This window comes from Marmota marmota, unplaced genomic scaffold (genome assembly GCF_001458135.2).
Source record: "Marmota marmota marmota unplaced genomic scaffold, marMar, whole genome shotgun sequence".
NCBI lineage: Eukaryota > Metazoa > Chordata > Mammalia > Rodentia > Sciuridae > Marmota > Marmota marmota.
In genome coordinates, this window is record NW_025999900.1 from 8,578,569 (window position 1) to 8,598,202 (window position 19,634).

Consider the following 19,634-nt stretch of genomic DNA (forward strand, 5'->3'; position numbering starts at 1 on the left):
GAGGCATGTGCTTAAGATCAATAAACAGCCCAGGCACACAATCCCAGCATCTGGGGAGGCTGAGGCAGGAGGATCACCAAGTTCCAGGCCAGCCTCAGCAATTTAGTGAGATCCTGTCTCAAAAAAAAAAAAAAAAAAAAAAAAAAAGTAATAAAAATAAAAAGGGCTGGTAATGTAGCTTTAGTAGTAAAGAATCCTGGGTTCAATCCCCCAAAGCACTACCCTGCCCTCCCCACAAAAAGAAGTGGTGGACCTTGCCCAGGAGGATGTAGGATACTTGAAGGACCAGGGGACAGCCCAGCTGTAAAGGTAGAACCAGAGACATAGAACCCTTCTACCTCCATCTCTCCCCACAACCAGATCTTAAAAGCACAGCATCCTACCCCTCAAGGTCTCTGCCAGGTCTGACCCAGGTCTAGGAGGTATTTACATTTCTGAGATGGCAAGAGTCACAACACAGTGCTTACGCCCTCGCACTTCTGCTCTGACACCTGGTAATTATCAAATTGTGATTAGCAAATGAGTATCAAGTACCTATATTATGTGCCAAACTCTGCCAGGCAGGGGGACCACAGAAGGAAACTGGGCTGGTCAGCCCAATCAGGATGAACGTCCTTGTGATGTGATGGTTGGGATTTAAAAATGCATAGGACAGGGCTGGGGTTGTGGCTCAGTGGTAGAACACTCGCCTCGCACGTGCGAGACCCTGGATTCGATCCTCAGCACTACATAAAAATAAATAAGTGAAATAAAGGTATTGTGTCCAACTACAATTAAAAATAAATAAATATTTTTTAAAAATTCATAGGACAATCCCCAGTACCCCTACACACACCCCCAAAAAGGACATAACTTTCCTAGCCTTGTATTTGAATATAAGACCAGAATAACTAACTCTGCATCATGTACAGTGTACAACTACAAGAGTGGGATCCTAAATAGGATAAGTTATACTCTATGTATGGATGATTTGCCAAAATACATTCTATTGTCATGTCTAAAGAAAAAGAAAAAGAAAAAAAAGAATTGGTTGGATGACCTAAAGGGGGAAAAATGCATAGGTATTAACTAGGCAGAGAGGGTTCCAAATATAGAAACAGGCCTCAGACACCCCGAAATAGGAAGGGTTTGTAGCCAATAGGAGAAGAGTAGAGTGAGCTGGTGCTGGAGAGGCCCGAGGCATCTGGTAGGTCACCATAGACTGTTGGTGGGATATCGCCTAAGTGGGGCGATATCTAATGGGATATCGCCCAAGAGCCGTGGGGAGCCATGGAAGACTCTCTGCAGGGGAGGGAGATCATCCCAGTCTTCCAAAGGTTCTTTTTACTATGTTGACCCTGGATGGAGGAAGGCAAGAGTAGGTGCAGAGAATTTTAGTTACCACGCCCTGAGGACACTCATGTCACACAAATTACTCAGGGAATTTCCTAATATGCAGGTCCTAATTCAGTAGGTCTGGGGTGGGGCGGAGACAGCATTTCTAACAAGCTCCCGGGTGCTGCCAGTGCTGTAAGTCTGCAGACCACACTTGGAGGAGGCACTAAGGGGTTTGTCCTGGTGAGCAATGGCAATGGCCTGTACCCAAGGATGACAGGGAGATGGGCAGAAGTGGACTAAGCCCAGACATTTTTTGAGGTAGGGTTCCAGAACTTGGATGTAGGGGAAAGAAAGAAAATAAAATATAAAAAATGACTTGCAGCCCCCATGATGGCGCATGCTGTAATCCCAGCAATTGAGGCAGAAGGACTTCAAGTTCCAGGTCAGCCTCAGCAATTTGGTGAAATCCTGTCTCAAAATAAAAAATAAAAAGGGCTGGGGATGTGGTTTAGTGGTAAAGAACCCTGGGTTCAATGCTCAGAACCAAAAAAAAAAAAACAAACAAACAAACAAAAAACTCGCTGGCTCTGGGGTGGATTCTCTGATATGGAGATGGGGGAAAGGGATGAGAGGAGGAATTGAGAGTTCAGACCTGGACATGAGCAGTTGGAGGTGACCATGACACATCCAAAAGAAGCTGTCAAGTTGGGAGCGGAAAATACCAAGGCCAGGAAAAGGAGTAGATGCTCCCCCTGTCCTTCCCCACTGCCATTTCCTGCGAGGCAATGGTCCTCCATTTAGGAAGCCCAGTCTGGAATCAGCCCAAAGCCTCGAGGCAAACTTTTTAGCCTCCATAGGTTTCGGGCTCAGCGCCCTCCGGCCATGCCTGCTCCTTCTCCGCAGCCTGGGCAGCGAGCAGGGTCCTGCAGCAGAGGGCCCAAAGGAAAACGCCCTGAACAGCAGCTCAAAAGCTGAGGCTACAAAGGCGGATCCGGGTCGGGGAGTGGCGTGGATCCGGGTCGGGGAGTGGCGTGGACCCGGTGTCCTCCCTCTGGCTGGACAAAGAAGTCGGATGTCTGATCTTCAACTTGGATTTGGGATCCGGCTGCCCCATCATGGCTCAGCCCTCTGGCGCCATCTAGTGTCGGTCGAGGGGGTGGCTCCCTGCTGGTCAGAGGAGATTTAGGTCTAGTGGGATATCAGAGAACAGGAGGGAAGTTGAGACCCAGCCTTAGAGTTTTGGGTAGCTGCGGCTTGCAGGTGGTGGGATGTGATCTAGGGATCTAGGAGAAATAGACTCCTATTTAGGCTCTATTGGTTTTCTAGGACTTCTGTAACAAATTACCACTAAGTTGTCTAATGCAACAGAAATTTGTTGTCTCTCAGTTCTGGCAGCAAAAAGTCCAAAACAAGGTGTCCATAGCACCACGATGCTTCTGAAGCCTCCAGGGAGAACTTTTCCTTGCCTCTTCCTAGCTTCAGGTCGCTGCTGGCAATCCTTGTAGTTGGTTGGCTTGTAGCTGTGCCACTCAGATCTTTTATCTTCACATGGACTTCTTCCCTGTGTCTCTTAGCTCAAATTTTCTTCTTCCTATAAGGGTATCAGCTCACTTGATTAGGGCCCACCCAATCCAGCATGACCTCCTCTCAACTTGTTTACATCTGCAAAGACCCTATTTCCAGAAAGGCCACTTTCACAGGTGCTGGGGATGAGGTAGTACTCGAATGTATGTTTGGTGGGACACAGTTCAACCCACCAGATTCAGTTGTTTCAACAGATGTTCCCTAAGCATCTGCAAAGTGCCAGGCTGGGCTGGGGGTGGGGCACCTGGGTCTGCTCTGTACATATATGTGGTTCTTTAATAGCATCATCACTGATGTGGCTTCCTCTTCTACTCTTGGCTCTTCAGAGCCTGGAAGGGCCCCAGAGACTCTCAGAATGTCATTGACCCAATAAGAAAAAAATGGAGGAAGAGCAGGAGAGAAGAATGAGGTCCACAGGAATGAGGAGAAGATGACACAGGGCAAGGCATGCAGAACAGTTGGTAAGAGCTTTCCAGAGCAAGTGGGATTTGAGCTGTGTCTTAAATCAATGGGGATTTTCCAGGCAGAAAGAATGGGCAAGAGGGAGAGGACCCTGGAAGGGATAGCAGTGCTGGCAGAGGCTGTGATGTTGGATAACACGAGGGAGTTAGGTAGGGTAGGGTTGAAAAGAAGAGTGAGGGCCAAATAGTGTGCATCTGGAGCCTACGGCTCTATGGTGGAGGTACTTCAGGACCCTTTTCATGGCTTAAGATGTCATGTGGGTCTAAGGGTACCCTAGAGGTTTTGATGCATGCTCTAAGTATCTTAATTACCAGGGGTGGAGATGATGCAACAGGCTGAGATCTATGGAACAGGGCCCCACCTCCTAGGTAAAAGTTATTTAGATCCCCAGAGCTTTCATATATCTAAACACATAGAGATTCCTAGAGAGTGGCACACCCAGAGAGAGCATGGAAGCTCTGCACTCCTTCCCAAATGTCTTGCCCCATGCATTGCTTCATCTATATCCTTTATAATATCCTTTGTTTTGTTGTGTGTGTGTGTGTGTGTGTGTGTATGGTACTGCAGATTGAACTCAGGGCCTCAAGCATACCAGGCAAACACTCTACCACTGAGTCACATCCCCAGCCCCCATAATACCCTTTAAAATAAACTAGGAAGTTGGGCATGGTGGCACACACTCTGCAATCGCAGAGACTCGGGAGGCTGAGGCAGGAGGATCTCAAGTTCAAAGCCAGCCTAGACAACTTAGTGAGGCCTTAAGCAACTTAGCAAGACCCCATATCAAAATTAAAAAAAAATAAAAGTGCTATGGATGTGGCTCAGTGATTAAGCACTCCTGAGTTAAATACCCAGTACCTAAAAAAAATAATAAAATAAAATGAACCAGGAAACAATAATCCCTGCCACTGTCATGAGAATGCACCCAATTAGTGTGCTTGGGAGAGCCCAGGACTGGGGCTGTAGCTCAGTGGCAGGGCACTTGCCTAGCACATGTGAGGCATTGGGTTCAATCCTCAACATTACATATCAATCAATCAATCAATCAAGCCCAATTGCTCAGCAAAGTCCAACTCAGATGAGCCAGGTCCTAGCCCCAGCTGCCTGAAGATGCTGGGAGGAGGTGGGGACCCACCCAGACTCTGTCAAAACTGGCAGAACAACTCAGCAAACCTATAAACTTATGAGAAATGTTGGATAGTGTAGAAAGACAATCATTAAAGCATCCACTCATAGAACTATTCCCACTTGCTGATACCACTAGTCCAGGATAAGACAATATAACAACCCCAGACACATAACACCATTCCTACTTCTAAGACCAGTCTATTGTAGCGTCCTCTTACTGAGGTGTGCAATCTCCCCAGCAACAAGTACCTAGGAACCCCATCTGTGTGCCTGTAGCCATGCTCTTCTGTCTTTGGCCATGGTCATCAACATAGTGAAAGAGGTTTCTTTTAATACATAGTTTGGTAACTGTAATGAATTATGAATCAGCTTTAAATTTTATCAAGTGATTTTTCTGTATCTATTAAGACAACATGTTAGCTGGGCATGGTGGCACATAACCTGTAATCCCAGCGGCTTAGGAGGCTGAGACAGGAGGATCACAAGTGTGTGGCCAGCCTCAGCAATTTAGCAAGGCCCTAAGCAACTTAGTGAGATCCAGTCTCAAAAAATAGAATGGACTGGGGATGAAGCTCAGTTGTAAAGTGCCCCGGGCTCAATCCCTAGTACCAAAAATAAATAAATAAAATTAAAATGACATGTTTTTCTTTAATATGTTATTTTGCATATTGATAGAGTTTATTGATATTAAACCATCTCTTAGATTCTTGCTGAAACCTGCTTGACTATAAGACAACTCATGTATGCATGTTCTGAAATACACAGCTGTATTTTACTTATGCATTCATGTTCATAAGCAAAAATGGACTGTAGTTTTCTTTTCTTGTCCTCATGCACTATCAGAGTAATACTAACTTTCTAAAATGAAACAGGTAGCTCCCTCTTTTTAGTTATCAGAAATGGTTTGTAGAATACAGAGCTTATCAGTTAATGACTCTGCTTGATAATAGAGGAGTGTGGTTATATTCCTCAGCACAATTGTTGACTTATCTATTTCCCCTGAAAATTTGATCAGTTGTTTCCTGCCCTATATCAAGATATTCTCCTGCCCTATCATAATCACATGCTAGGATGCTTGCTCTGTGAAAGTCTATTTTAATTTTTATTGGTTTCCTTTGGGTGGTGTGTTGCTCAGGCACATGGCCCTCTTTCAAATTAAAGTAAAAACACTGGTGAAGCTTAGAAATAGGTAGAGGTTCATAAAGGAGTAGTTGGATGTGGAAAATGGATCTGGCAATGAAGGATAGCAATTGTTTCAGAACATTTGAGGAGCTGGAAGTGATGGCTCACGTCTGTGATCACAGCTACTTGGGATTCTAAGGCAGGAGGATTACAAGTTCGAGGCCAGCCTTGATAACTTAGCAAGATCCTGCCTCAAAATAAAGTAAAAAGGGATGAGAATATGGCTCAGTGATAGAGCACTTGCCCAACATGTGCAAGACCCTGTGTTCAATCCTCTGTGTGTGTGTGTGTGTGTGTGTGTGTGTGTAAAAGAGCAAGTAAGAGAAACTTTGAAGAGCTTTCTTACACCTGTGACCTCAGGACCTCAGATGCCAGCCACCTCCCATGGAGGAGATAGGACTGAGTATAACACTATCATTCCACCAGGTGGCGCACTGAGCTCACTATCTGGAGTGCAGCCCACCCTACCTGGGCAAGAAAAGATTCCCATTAAGAAATAGCCAGAATGGCTGGCAGTGGCTCAGACCTGTAATCCCAGCGACTCAGGAGGCTGAGGTAGGAAGATGGCAAGTAAGTAGAACTCAAGTTTGAATCCAGCCTCAGCAACTTAGCGAGACCCTGCTTCAAAATGAAAAATAAAAAGGAATGGGGGGCTGGGGATATAGCTCAGTTGGTAGAGTGCTTGCCTCGTATGCACAAGGCCTTGGGTTCAATCCCCAGCACCACAAAAATAAAAATAAAAATAAATTTGTTTATTTAAAAAAAAGGAATGAGGACATAGCTTGTTGGTAAAGCACTCCTGGGTTCAATCCCAGTAACACACACGCACACACACACAAAACAAACAAACAAACAAACAAACAAAAAAACACAATAGGGTTGAGCACAAGGGTACATGGCCTGTGATCCCAGATACTACTAGGAAGGCTGAAGCAAGAGGGTTGCCATTTCATGGTCAGCATTGGTAATTAACAGTTGGGGATGTAGCTCAGTGGTAAACATACCTCTGGGTCGCAGGGGAGAAGAAAACAGGGCGGAGTGGGGGATTCAATGACAGATAAAGATGAGGGGTCCATGTCCAAAAAATCTGTGTACTAGGACCAAAATTTCATAACAGAATGTGAATCTGGGCAAATCATTTGATTTGCCTTCTATTGCAAAGATAATCCAGAGTGGTGAAACAGCAAATGCTTTATTTCTGTCTCTCCACCTGTCCAGTATTTAGATGAGTGTCATCACCAAGGACTTGCCAAGGTCCCTATTGGCTAATACTAGAACTTAGTTTAACGACCAGAACTCCTGGAGAGATAGTACAAAATCTTAGAATGCTCCAAGATTCTTTTTATTTGCTTTTGGAAAAGGATTTTGGCATTCATTTATATATCAATATGTTTAGAATTTTAGAAATACACAACAGTCAAAACAAATACAGAAGGCACATTGAGGCAGGTAGGGGAGGGGGACTGGAAGCCCTTAGATCTCCTCAAGGGAAGAAAGCAGCTTTCAGGGGTCCCCAAAGAGACATAAACAAATGTAATGTGTGAAACTTGATTGGTTCCTGGTGAGGGAGGGGGACATTTGTAGAAGACATTTTGTGGACAATCAGGGAAATTTAACAACAATTGGGAAAATTTTAATATGAATACGGTATGAGGTGATATTAAGGAATAGTTGTTGATGTTCTTACATGTGCTAATGGTGCTGTAGTTATGTAGGAGACTGTCTTCATATTTGGGAAATATAGGCCTAAATGTTAGGGGTTAAGTATGACTATACATCTTACTTTTAAATTGTTTAGCCAAATACACACACTCACAACACACATACACACACTTAATAAAGTGAATGTACCAAAGTTTTAGTAATTGTTAGTGGAGGGAACACAGATGTTTTCATTGTACTATTCTTTCGGTTCTTCAGTGTATTTTAAAATTTTCAAGGCTACAATTTGGATAAAGGTAGGGCTGGGGTTGTGGCTTAGTGGTAGAGTGCTTGCCTAGCATGTGTGAGGCACTGGGTTTGATCCTCAGCACCACATAAAAATAAACAAATAAAGGTATTGTGTCCAAAACTACAACTAAAAAAAAAAGAAGAAGAAGAGAAAAGAAAAGAAAAAGAAAAAGAAAGAAAGAAGCCAAGTTGGATGAGGACATGGAGTTCTCCAGGAGATTTGGACCTACAACTTCTGTTGAGCCATGTGCTGGGTCTTTACAGGCATCTTTACCTTCCTGAAGGTCAGAGGTGGTCCCCGAGTCCTTTTCTGTGCACAGGTGTGAGACATAGTGTACCCATTAAAGTCTGGATCTGCCCATCATGCTCTGTGGGTAAGGGATAGATGAGAGAAGAGGTGACAGAATGTATGTAGGGAAATATCTGACTTGTACATGGTAGATGCTCCATAAATCAGTATGCATTGGCTCAAAATCAGCAATTGATTCAAAAACATTTACGGATGTCCTTGACCATTAGATGATAAAACTGGCCTTGTATCTGCTGTTTAACCATCTCCTCTTCTATGCTGGTGGTCTCCTTTGAGGTGCTGATTCAACTGTCCACCGGGGAAGGAGCCATGGCCACCTGCCAAAGTTACCCTGGCAACCTTCCTCTGCCCCTCCACCCCTGTAGATGCCTAGAAAGCCCTCCAAAGTGGGAGAAGCATGCATCCCAAATGACCCCAATCTACCCTTGGGATTAGGGGGCTCAAGGAAGGTAGGCAGGGGAATACCAAGGGCTGAGAGGTGCTTGGTATTCAGTAAGAACTCAATAACTGTTTTCCGGGTGGTAACCAACTACTTGTTGAGCACCCAGACACATGGTAGTCCTTTTATTCCTCTCAACAACCCTGTGGACTAGGATTCATGATTCTGGTTTCGTAAACAGATGTAAGGAAGAAAGAATCTGAGAGTGGTTTGAAAATTCCTCATGGAGCTGAGCAGAAAGGGGAAGAAACAGAGAGCAGGAAGGGTTGGGGGAAGGTCGCCATGCTGGTGGTGAGCTGGGCCAGGCTTCTCCACCGCAGAGTGTACAGTAAGAAGAAAAAGCTGTGGAGAACGGAAGAGGAAGCTGGAGAGGCGGCTGGCAGAGCACAGGGTGTGAAGTCCCAGGAGAAATGGACCACAGCAGTGTTCTGGGCAGGAGGCACTGACCGCAGGTGGACTGGTCAGGGCAGAGCCCTAGGAAGGGCTGCCGAAGCCAAAGCAGCTACCAGTCTTAGAGCTCCCAAACCTTGCTGATCCCAACAGGACCCAGTGTGACTTGGGGGTCTCCACAGGTGATAAGACAGTGCACTGTGTGCAGGGAATTCAACAACAGTGACTCAACCCTGCCATATAGCCTTAAGACGTGCTGGCAATTCTGACTGGTCAAGTATGCCTCTCTGAAAGAGCTCTGTGGTCTAAGTTCTAAACCGTTGCTGCAGTTTCTTGTGAAGTTTTAATAAAATACAGGTAAGTTTTAAATCCACCAGTTTTTATTACTTACATCTGAACAGCTGTGGTTCATGATAAGGAAGTTAACCACCCACCACACCCAGATACACTCAGCTGCATGTGGGTGAAATCAAGAGCAATTTCATAGGGGTTGGAATGATTCATTCATGTTTAAAAGGAGTTTCCAAATCTGCTACAAGGGCCCAGGGATGGGAAAGGTGAAGTCACAGAACATGGGTCACTTTAATTCCATTGCTCCGTATGCTCATCACACCCTGACCCTGGTGGTATTTTTTTTTTTGGGGGGGGGGGATGTTTCTTTGTCTATACCTTCCCTTCTGTAAAATTTTGAAGAAATTTAAAGTATTTAACCCAGCCTAGTGCAGTGGCACACGTTTGGAGTTTCAGGGGCTTGGGAGGCTGAGGCAGGAGGATCATAAGTCCAAAGCCAGCCTCAGCAACTTAGCAACATCCTAAGCAACTCAATGAGACCCTGTCTCTAAATAAAACACACAACAAAAGAGGGGTTTTTTGTGTGTATGTGTATGTGTGCATGCGCTTGTGTGTGTGGTTAAGCATCCCCGAATTCAATCCCCCCAAAAGTCTTTAGCCCATCATATCTTTCAGTAATGTAATATTTTGCTTATGATATAGATACAGATTTCAATGCAAGAAAAAGTTCATGATGTTTCTTTTCTGGCCATTTTTATTATTTGTTTCATTTCCATAATGATTATCGCGAGTAATTTTTTGTTGTGTAGAGGATGGTGTTAAGAACCCACCTGCTCTGAAGGGCAGTCAGCTGTGCTGGGCAACCTGGCCTTTTCCTCTGTCAACCGGGAATCCCTGTTGCAGGCTAAGCTAGATGATTTGCATTCATTCATTGGAATGATCCATTGGCCTTCATTCAAACATGGATGCCTTACATTATATGAAGAAAGCCAGAGTAGATCAAGGAGCTTGTCTTCCCTTTTGGAAATGTGAACCAGAGACTTTTCTCTGAATAGCACTGCAGGGTTGAGGCCACATGTGGGATTCTGGGGGACAAGAGTGGCTTTGTTGGTGCTGGGGTGGGGGTGGGTGGTGGAGGAGGTGCCTCCTGGCTTCTCTCTGTGGCCCTCCCCCAGATGTCACAGCCAAGGTAACCAGTTATCTCAGGTTACCCTGACACCTGGGGCTGGAGATGAAAGGAGAACCCCTTCTCCATTCAGCTTGGAGTTCAGAGTCCTACATGTGGGGGAACTGGTGAGGCTTGAGGGAGGTGACAGATCAGGTGAACCTCTCCCTTCTGGACAGACAAGTCTGGGCAGCCAAGAGCCTGAGGGTAGCCAAGTGGGCTGAGCTTCCCCTTCCTTCCCCTCCCACTCCACTCTCCTCTCTCCTCTCTTCTATTTTATTAAAAATAAAGGCAAGACCCACTAAACTGATCTCAAGGACCACCAATGGGTTGGGACCTACCCATTGGTGTGGAAAACTCTGGACCAGTTGATCTGCTGAACTCAGTGGGTCTAGTCAATGGTCTGGAGGTCATTTGTGCAAGCTGCTTGTGCAAACCTCAGGGATTGATTGGTCCACCCCAGGCTGGCAACTGCCTCCATCGACTCTTATTTATTTATTTATTTATTTATTTATTTATTTATTTATTTATTTGGTACTGGGATTGAACCCATGGGTGCTTAAACACAGAGCCACATCCCCAGCCCTTTTTATTTTTTATTTTAGTCAGGTTCTTGTTATGATGCTTAGGGCCTTGCTAAATTGCTGAGGCTGGCCTCAAACTGTAATCCTTTCTCAGCCTCCCCAGTGGATGGGATTATAGGTGTGTACCACCACTGCTGGCAATTTAACTCTAATCTCTGTGACCTTGTGGTATGCTCTCAGAACAGTAAAGATGATATCTTCAAATATCCTATTTTAAAAATTATGATAGGAATTTCAGAGGTATAAATAAATTAGAGAATACTTTAATGAACCTTCAGTACTTATTGCTGTGCTGCCCGTCACCACTATTCTATCAGTTTTATATAACTTTTTTAAAACAGGGAAGTTATATTTAGTGACAAAAAGATCTTCCTGTTTTATGAAAAAAAAAAGACCTTTTATAAAGTATCTGTGGTTAATGTACCATAATTCCAATCTTGGTAAAATGCAGCTTTAGACATTAGAATAGCAGGTTAAACACACAAGAGAAATGTGTCCAGTGAAATTCTGCTGTGCACCTCGTATCTGTGACTTGTTCTGGTGCCTTATGTTATTTTGTTTGAAAATGAAGGAGAGGGAAAGAGATGGTAATGAGAAATAAGATTGATCAAATTATGCACATGCACATGGCAGAATGAATCCCAATATTATGTGTAAGTATAATGACCCAATAAAAATAAATAAATAAATAAATAAAAATCAAGGATCAGTGGATGTAGCTCAGAGGCCCTGGGTTCAATCTTCAGCATGAGAGAGTGAAAGAAAGAAAGAGAGAGAGAGAGAGAGAGAGAGAGAAAAGAAGAAGGAGGAGGAGGGGGAGGAGGAGGAGAAGGAGAGAGACAGGGAGAGGGAGGGAGAAGAGGAATAAGATAATTTTAAAAAATTTAATTGGCAGACAATAATTGTCCATATTTATGGACAATGGTGTGACATTTTAATGCATGTATACAATGCATTATGGTGTGTCAAGATAATTGGCATATCCATCAGCTCAAACGTTTATCACTTCTTTGTGTTAGGAACATTCAAAATTCTCCCCACTAGCTAATCGAAATGTATGATTATGGTGGCTCAAAAAAGAGCTTGTCTTGGGCTGGGGAGGTAGCTCAGTGGTAGTTGGAGGTACACAGCTGTCACCTTCTTCAAAACATTCTGCCACCCACCCACCATTCACCCACTCGTTTCTGGTGTTGAAATATCACTGACAAAAAACCACCAGAATTTCAGTAATGCTGCAAATTGGATTCATAAATGCAATATGCCCACTTAATAAGTCATGCTGGAAAACATATTTGACCAAGCTAGGTGTCCTTGGGATATTCTTTGTAAGTGAAAAAAAACTTACAATACTGTCAGCTGGGTGATCCTAATTTTCATTTTGATAGAATTAGCATAGGAAGACAGCCTGGAAAGATGCCAAAACATTAACAGTGATGTTAGTGGGGTCGGCTTATGGTAATTTTAAAAAAAATTTTCTTGTTTATCTGCATGATCTGCTTTTCTTTCTTTTTTTTTTTCTAGTGAGGTGCATGTGGAAAAATGAAAGCAACTTAAGCATTCACACTAAATGTTTATCTTATCAGTCCCAGTTATCATTGCATTTGAAAGCATGAAGAGCAACTGGGTCACTAAAGTCAAGGAAGGAAGGTCCCTGAGCTTGCAGAACCTGTCTGACAAAGAACCTGTCTTCTCTAGACAGATTTGAGGAGGACGCTGATAACCCCTTTGTTTCCTCAGGTGTGAAAGAGGGTGAATGTGGATGATACAGGTGTGGGCACTGCATGGCAGAAACAAAACACCCAACAGAACCTGGGCAGTCCTTTGGCATCGGGGTGTGTGCACACATGTGTATCTGTCTGCTGCAGGCTTATGCAAAATAGGCACTTGGATAAAAGGCCCCAATCCAGTACAGTGGGTTTGAAACGAATGTTTGGCTCCTGATAAAACAAGGTTCCCTTCTTTATTGATGCTTCAAGCAGCTTGAATATGGAAAACAAAACAAAGTCCGGAAGTAGAAGAGTAAGAAAAGAATTCTTAAATAAGGACGGCAAATCATGCCTGTGATCCCAGCAGTTTGGGAGGCCAAGACAGGAGGATCGCAAGTTCAAAGTCAGCCTCAGCAACTTAGTGAGATCCTTTTTAAAAATAAAAAAGAGCTCTGTGGTTGAGCACCGATATGTTCAATCCCTGTTATCAAAAAAAATTAAAATAAAATAAATAAACTTTCTTAGGCAATGATCACTGATAAAAAAGAGACATTTGCTTAGAGTCCCAGAATAGTATCTTCTGTGATGCTACTTAGAGACCAATCCAACGTGGGCCAAGATTGAAACCAAAAACTGTCCCACTCTTTAGCCACAAACCATGAAGCAGAAGGAAAGAGAGAGTTTTACAGGAAACCCAGATAAATAGAATGCATGCTAACAATATTACTAGTAAGAGCAGCTGCCGTTTATTGTCCTCTTGTTATGACACCAAGAGCTTATATATGTCTCTTAATCATTGTTACAACAATAATTAATTGCATCAACCACACGTGCTGCAAAATCTTGTTCTCTAAAATCAGACTGTGAGAAACTTTGCTACTTGAATTTTTTCATCGAGAATGGAACAGCCCATTCTTTCCAGAAGGTTCTGAGTGATAAAGGTCACTATAACACATAGCAACTTCGAGTTCCAACTGAGTTGCAGAGCTTCAGAAAAGGGACTTTGGGATACAGCAGTCCACATTGAGCCTAATTTTGTAGATGGAAGGAAAAGATGGTCCTGAATTCATGTTGACAGTCAGTCCTGATGTTTTTAACAGAACCACAAACAATGCTTCTTAGAGGCTTAGTCAAGGCCACAGCACAACCTCTTTCCTTTTGAATTATTTCCTCCTTACCAATGACACTCCTATACTTTCTGTCTTCAGAGCAGAAATTCCTGAGAAACCCACTTGCTAAACTCTCCTTTCTTCCAAAAGACCCTCAATCCAGAGCTGCTCCCGTTCCCTTTGTTTCATCTGGAATCACTTCCATAAGCCCCACACCAAGTAAAAATCCCCCCTTTCTCTCTCATGATAAGATGCCCATGGTTTGCCATGGTATGTGTTACTCCCTCATGACCAAGTTCATAGCCCTAACTTTTTTGACTAACTTTTAAATCTATTTTCTGTTGCTAACAACATAATGCCAGAGATTGAGTTAATTACAAAGAAAAGAAGTTTATTTGATTCATGGTTCTGGCCCAAGGTGAAGGGGCTACAGCTGATGTTTTGTTTGTTTGCTGACAGTCTTGAGATGGCACAGGACACAAAGTGGCAAGAGACAGGGAGTGCGGGAGAGACCTAGCCAAATTGGCTCGTATGACAGACCCAACCTTGAGATAACCCCCTAATCTATTAATTGCATGAATATATTACTATATCCATGAGAGCAGAGCCCTAATCATCTCTTCAAGGTTCCATCTGGTCTTACTTCTTAATATCTTATTATGAGGGTTAAATTTCAATGAGTTTCCAAGGGGACAAACCATATTTAAACCATAGGGTATGCTCCAATGGACCTTTTTTTTTTTTTTTTTTTTTACAGAAAAAAACATTGTATTTAAATATTTTTTTTTTAGTTGTAGTTGAATGCAATACCTTTATTTCATTTATTTATTTTTATGTGGTGCTGAGGATCAAACCCAGGGCCTTGCACATGCTAGGTGAGTGCTCTACCACTGAGCCACAACCCCAGCCCAAAAAATACAGTATTTAGTTACATATGTATGCATAGGAGTCCCACAAAAGATGAAATACCTCTAGGGGACTTTATGTTACCTAAAGAATCTTATTACAACTTCATGAAGTCCAACATTGTTATCCCCATGTTTAAGATGAAGACTGAAGTCAAAAATAGCACCTAAAAATAGCACCTAATAATACCTAAAAATAGCACCCATCATTGACTGAGCCTCTTCTACACGGAAGGAATATGTGAAGGAATATGTGTAAAGCCTTTATGTTTGGAACATGTAGCAGGTCCTAGAGTCAGGAGTACAATATGGCTTTGTTGAGGTCAAGACCCCAGGAAAAGCAACATATTTAACTGTGATGTCTATCTAACATTGCCTTCTGGGTGTGAAAGAGTTTGGCAACAGACAGGTTTCTGTTTAGACAGGTGGAAAGGACTGGGTGCCAGCTTGGATCTAAGTGTGACATGGACTAGTTAGAAGAGTGTTTCAAAACCTGAAGTATGCATGAGAATCACCTAGAGCAGTTGTTTAAAAAATGCAGATTTCTAGAACTTCCCCACCAGGAGTTAAAGGAACTTTTCAGACATATGAATTACATATACATGTCAAAGTTTTGTTTTGTTTTGTTTTTGCAATGCTGGAGATTGAACTCAGGGGTACTCTACCCCTGAGCTACATTCCCATCCCCCTTTTAAATTTTTTCATCTTCAGACAGGGCCTCACTAAATTGCTGAGGCTGACCTTGAACTTGCAATCCTCCTGCTTCAGCTCTGGAGTTGCTGGGATTACAGACATGCACCACTGTGTCCAGCCATGTTAGTTTTGTTTCAAACATCCTGCAAGACTGGAGTCTTTCTCAAAATGAAGAAGAAAACTAACACAAAGACTTCTCCCCGGGCAGGGACATTTTAAAGGAAAGAGTAAAATACACACTGGATTTTGAAGATTTAATTGGTAAAAATGTAGAATATCACCTTAATGACTTTTATATTGACTGCATGTTGAAATGATAATATATTGAATTAAAGAATACATATTTTAAAAATTAATTTCACCTGTTCATTTTACCTTTTAAAAAAGTGACCACTAGAAAATTTAAAATTATAGATGCAGATCACATTTTTTTTGGCTTGCATTTTTATTTCTATTGGACAATGCTAGCTTAGATAATCATTGTTAGGACAAAAAAAAAAAAAAGCACCAGAAGAAGAATGTTTAGTTAAAGATTATCAGAAACCTCCTAGGACTGATTAAAGGTCCTTAGGCTCCTTCCAAGGAGTCTAATTAGTCGGGTAAGCTTCCCCAGAAAGGATTCTTATTAAGGCTGGGGATCTAGCTCAGATGGAAGAGCACTTGCCAAATACCAGTACTGAAAGAAGAAGAAGAAAAAAGGTTATTTAGCTCATTAATGTTTATCAGAAAATTGCTCAAATGCACTTATTAGAAAAGAAGGCAAAGTTCATAGCAGACTGGAGTTCCACTCTGACTTGGGTTTTTGCAACAGTCTTTCTCAAAGTCTCAGAGAAATGGTTTCCAAGGCTATTAAGGGAGGCTCTGAAGTCCCACTGTTAGCCACTTCCCTCGGTGGGGGTTCTCTGGGTTTGAGAACTATTGACTTAGAAGGTCCTGGCATAGGGTTCGTGACCCATTGGAAGGAGGGAGAAATGTACCTAGATAGGGCTCTGAATAGCCCTGTGATAAAAGTCATCTGCTTACTGAACATCATCTGAGGGACCATCATCAGGATTTAGTACGAGGCCAGGGCTCTGAACTCTCCCTGGGGTGGGAGAATTCCCGTAATACTCACCCTTTTGAACCCACTTTCCTGGGTTAGTGAGTTGGGATCTGTGGCTCAGGCCTGTGGTCTAATATTATTGCTTACCTACCCTTTAAAATAACTTTGAAAAGCTACATAGCTTTTCCCACATTGTAGGTTGACATCTAAAACTTTTAGTCATCAATTGAGTAGCTGGTCACAGTGACATCTGTAGTCCTTGCTACTTGGGAGACTGAGGCAGGAGGATCACTTGATCCCAGGAGTTAAAGGCCAGCCGGGGTAACACAGTGAGACCCTCATCTCAAAAACAAACACACACTTATAAGAGGATATAATCTCTCTCTTTCTCTCTCTCTCTCTCTCTTTTTTTTTTTTTTTTTCATACCAGGGATTGAACCCAGGGCTGCTTAACCACTGAGCCACATCCTCAGCCCTTTTGATTTTTGAGAAAGGGTCTTACTAAGTTGCTTAGAGCCTCCCTAAATTGCTGAGGCCTTCCTGAAACTTGCGATCTCCTGCCTCAGCCTCCCAAGTTGCCGGGATTACAGCTCCACTGTGCCTGGCTCTAATGCTTTTGAGTATTGATATTTCAAAATAAAACTGTCATGTCACTTTTTAAAAACAATGCTGGGGATCAAACCCAGGACTTTACACATGCTAAGCAAGCACTCTACCACTCACTGAGCTACATCCCAGCCCTCTAGAATTTTATCCCAATTAATATGTTTTAATATTCAAAAATATCTTAAAACACCCTTTTAAAATATATGCATTAAATTATGCATACAAATGTATACTGAAAATTTTAGCTGTCCATGATCAAATCAACAGAAGCCTATTATAAATTTTGATGGTTTTCCATTTCAAAAGTAATTTTTATAAGAAATACATCTCTTCATGGTGTAGACAGAACTTTTTTTTATATAGCTGTAAATGACTAATATTTATTGCAAGTAGACATATGTAAGTCTGAGAACTTTTGTTAAAGCAATGCCATTCAATTTTAAAATTCCTTCTGAGTTATATGTCAAAAATCTTTTTATGAATGATCAAAAATTATACTTTATGCTGTATTAGCTGGCAACTTGGTTATATCCTCCTTCCATGTAGTTAAAGATTTGTGTATCATCCCTAAAGAAACAGGAGATAGTAAAAAAAACACCATGTCCTGAATGTCCCCATTCTGTTCCCAAAACCTAGCCAACTTAAAGGAACAATGAGAGCCATCCTGGGCTGGAACGTCCAGATACATATTATCTTGAAGGACACCGGCTTACTTTTAGGCACAGTTGGAACTAGGGCAAGATAGTGTCATCTGTAGAAAGCTACTTTCTTGCATGAACACCAGGACTATTACTCCTTGGGATATCAGTCATACAAGTTAACTAAGCAAGCTATGCTGGTGATGTCACTGCTTCTACAGCCTAACACATAAAACGCCTCTCTGACTGGGGATGGATCCAGAACTCAAGACATTGTGGAGAGACTAAGTGTCGCTCTCCCACCTGGCCCCCACTGGACAATATACTGTGAAGCAGAGGAGAGACTGCTTGGTGAAGCACATTGAGGGACAGAGGTGATGTCTGTTCAGCTTGTCAATCCTGAACTCCTTTTGGAACAGTCACTGGTTCTTTGTAAGCTTCTCCCAATAAATCATATGTCTCCTGTGCTATGTCCAGGCACTTTCTTTGACTTTCCATTGCCTACCCCACTGCTCTGGCCCTACTGGGCTGTGGACAAGACAGCCAGGAAAGCACTTGATTCTCCAGAAGGATTTGCTGTCTCATCATGAGGCCCACTGTCTTTCTCCATATCCACCCAACATTTCCAGTTGTTCCCTTTGTTTGGAGCCTCAGAAGTTTTCCTCTCTTGCTTGACAAAAGAAAGGCAACCCCTCACTCACTTCAAATCCTTGTCTAGTGGGAAAAGGGCTGCTGGAAGGGAGATGCCTAGATCACAAGAGTGTTCATAATCAGAAAGTGTTCACTAAGAAAGAGGTCATTTCACAGTGCAGAATCTAGAAGGCAGGCAGGTGCCTTAAGCTGGAATTCCAGGTATCCCTCAGGGGTTCACGTACCCTAGACATTCACACCTAGTCAGCTGAGCACAGCAGCTGCTGCAGCTTGCAGATCTATATGAAGATAACCCTGGCCTCCTGGAGGGGCTGTGGAGGCTGCCCACCCGGTTAGGGTGTCTCAAGACCCACCACCCATAGAACTGCCAAGTGATCTGCTGGTTTGTTGTTGTTTTCTGGTACTGGGGATTGAACCCAGGGTCTCTCTACCACTGAGTTACAACCCCAGCCCTTTTTTTTTATTTTGAGACAAGCTCTCACTAAGTTACAAAGGGTCTCACCCTCTACCACTCTACCTGATCTCATTTCCTCCCCATCTTTTTTTTTTCATCTTTCCTCTTATGTGATAAATTTTTCTTCTTCAATCTCTCTGGAAATTTCCTAAGTTTTTCTTCTTCCCATAGCTAAGATTTTTTTTTTTTTTTTTTGTCATGGTAGTAAAAATTTGAGCTCTATGAGGTAAGCTGCTTAGGATTAAATGCTTACTTGCTGTTGAACTTTGGAAAGTTATTCCAAAGAGCAAATGCACTTTCAGTTTAGACAGACCTGGGTTTGAATCCCACACCATCACTAATAGTTACCAAACTTGGGAAATAAACCTCTCAGAATAAATTTCCTCTTCCATAAACTAAAGTTAACAATGGCCATCTTAGGGCTGTTGAGAGGCTCAAATAAGATGAGTCAAAGAATTTTCTGTGCAGTACCTGGCACACAGCAGACCTCATTATTCCTGAATGTCACAAGGTACAGTACATAATTATTAGACTATGTTCCTGTGCTAGACATAGTGAATAAAATTAGGAAAGATTCAGAAGGATAAGATGGTTTCATATGTCTTTGCTAAAGCAGATCCTGTGCTGAATAAGTTGGGTTGCTCTGCTCTGGTGGAAGGTTGGTAGGTGGTTGGAAGCTGGATTCTAGGGACTAGTTGGAAGTAAGCCATTTTGAAGCTAAGCTCCTTGTTTATCCAAGATCTAGGATGCCAGCTTAATTGGCCATTACTCTCTTAACCCATCATCCTCATCCAAGAGCTGAGCTTTTTTGGCAGCCATGTTTGTACCATGTGATCTCATCCCCTCTGATTGCACCAGTGTGGACATCTGGCCCAAACAGGACCAATCAGATTTTCCTCACTAGGGAATATGAACTTGGGACTAAAATTTCCATTCTCGTTCTGAGATTTGCTTTTGTATGAAGGGGTTATAAAAACTGGGTAATGTGTTGTGACCATCTTTTCTCATATGAATTGAGAGACAAGGAA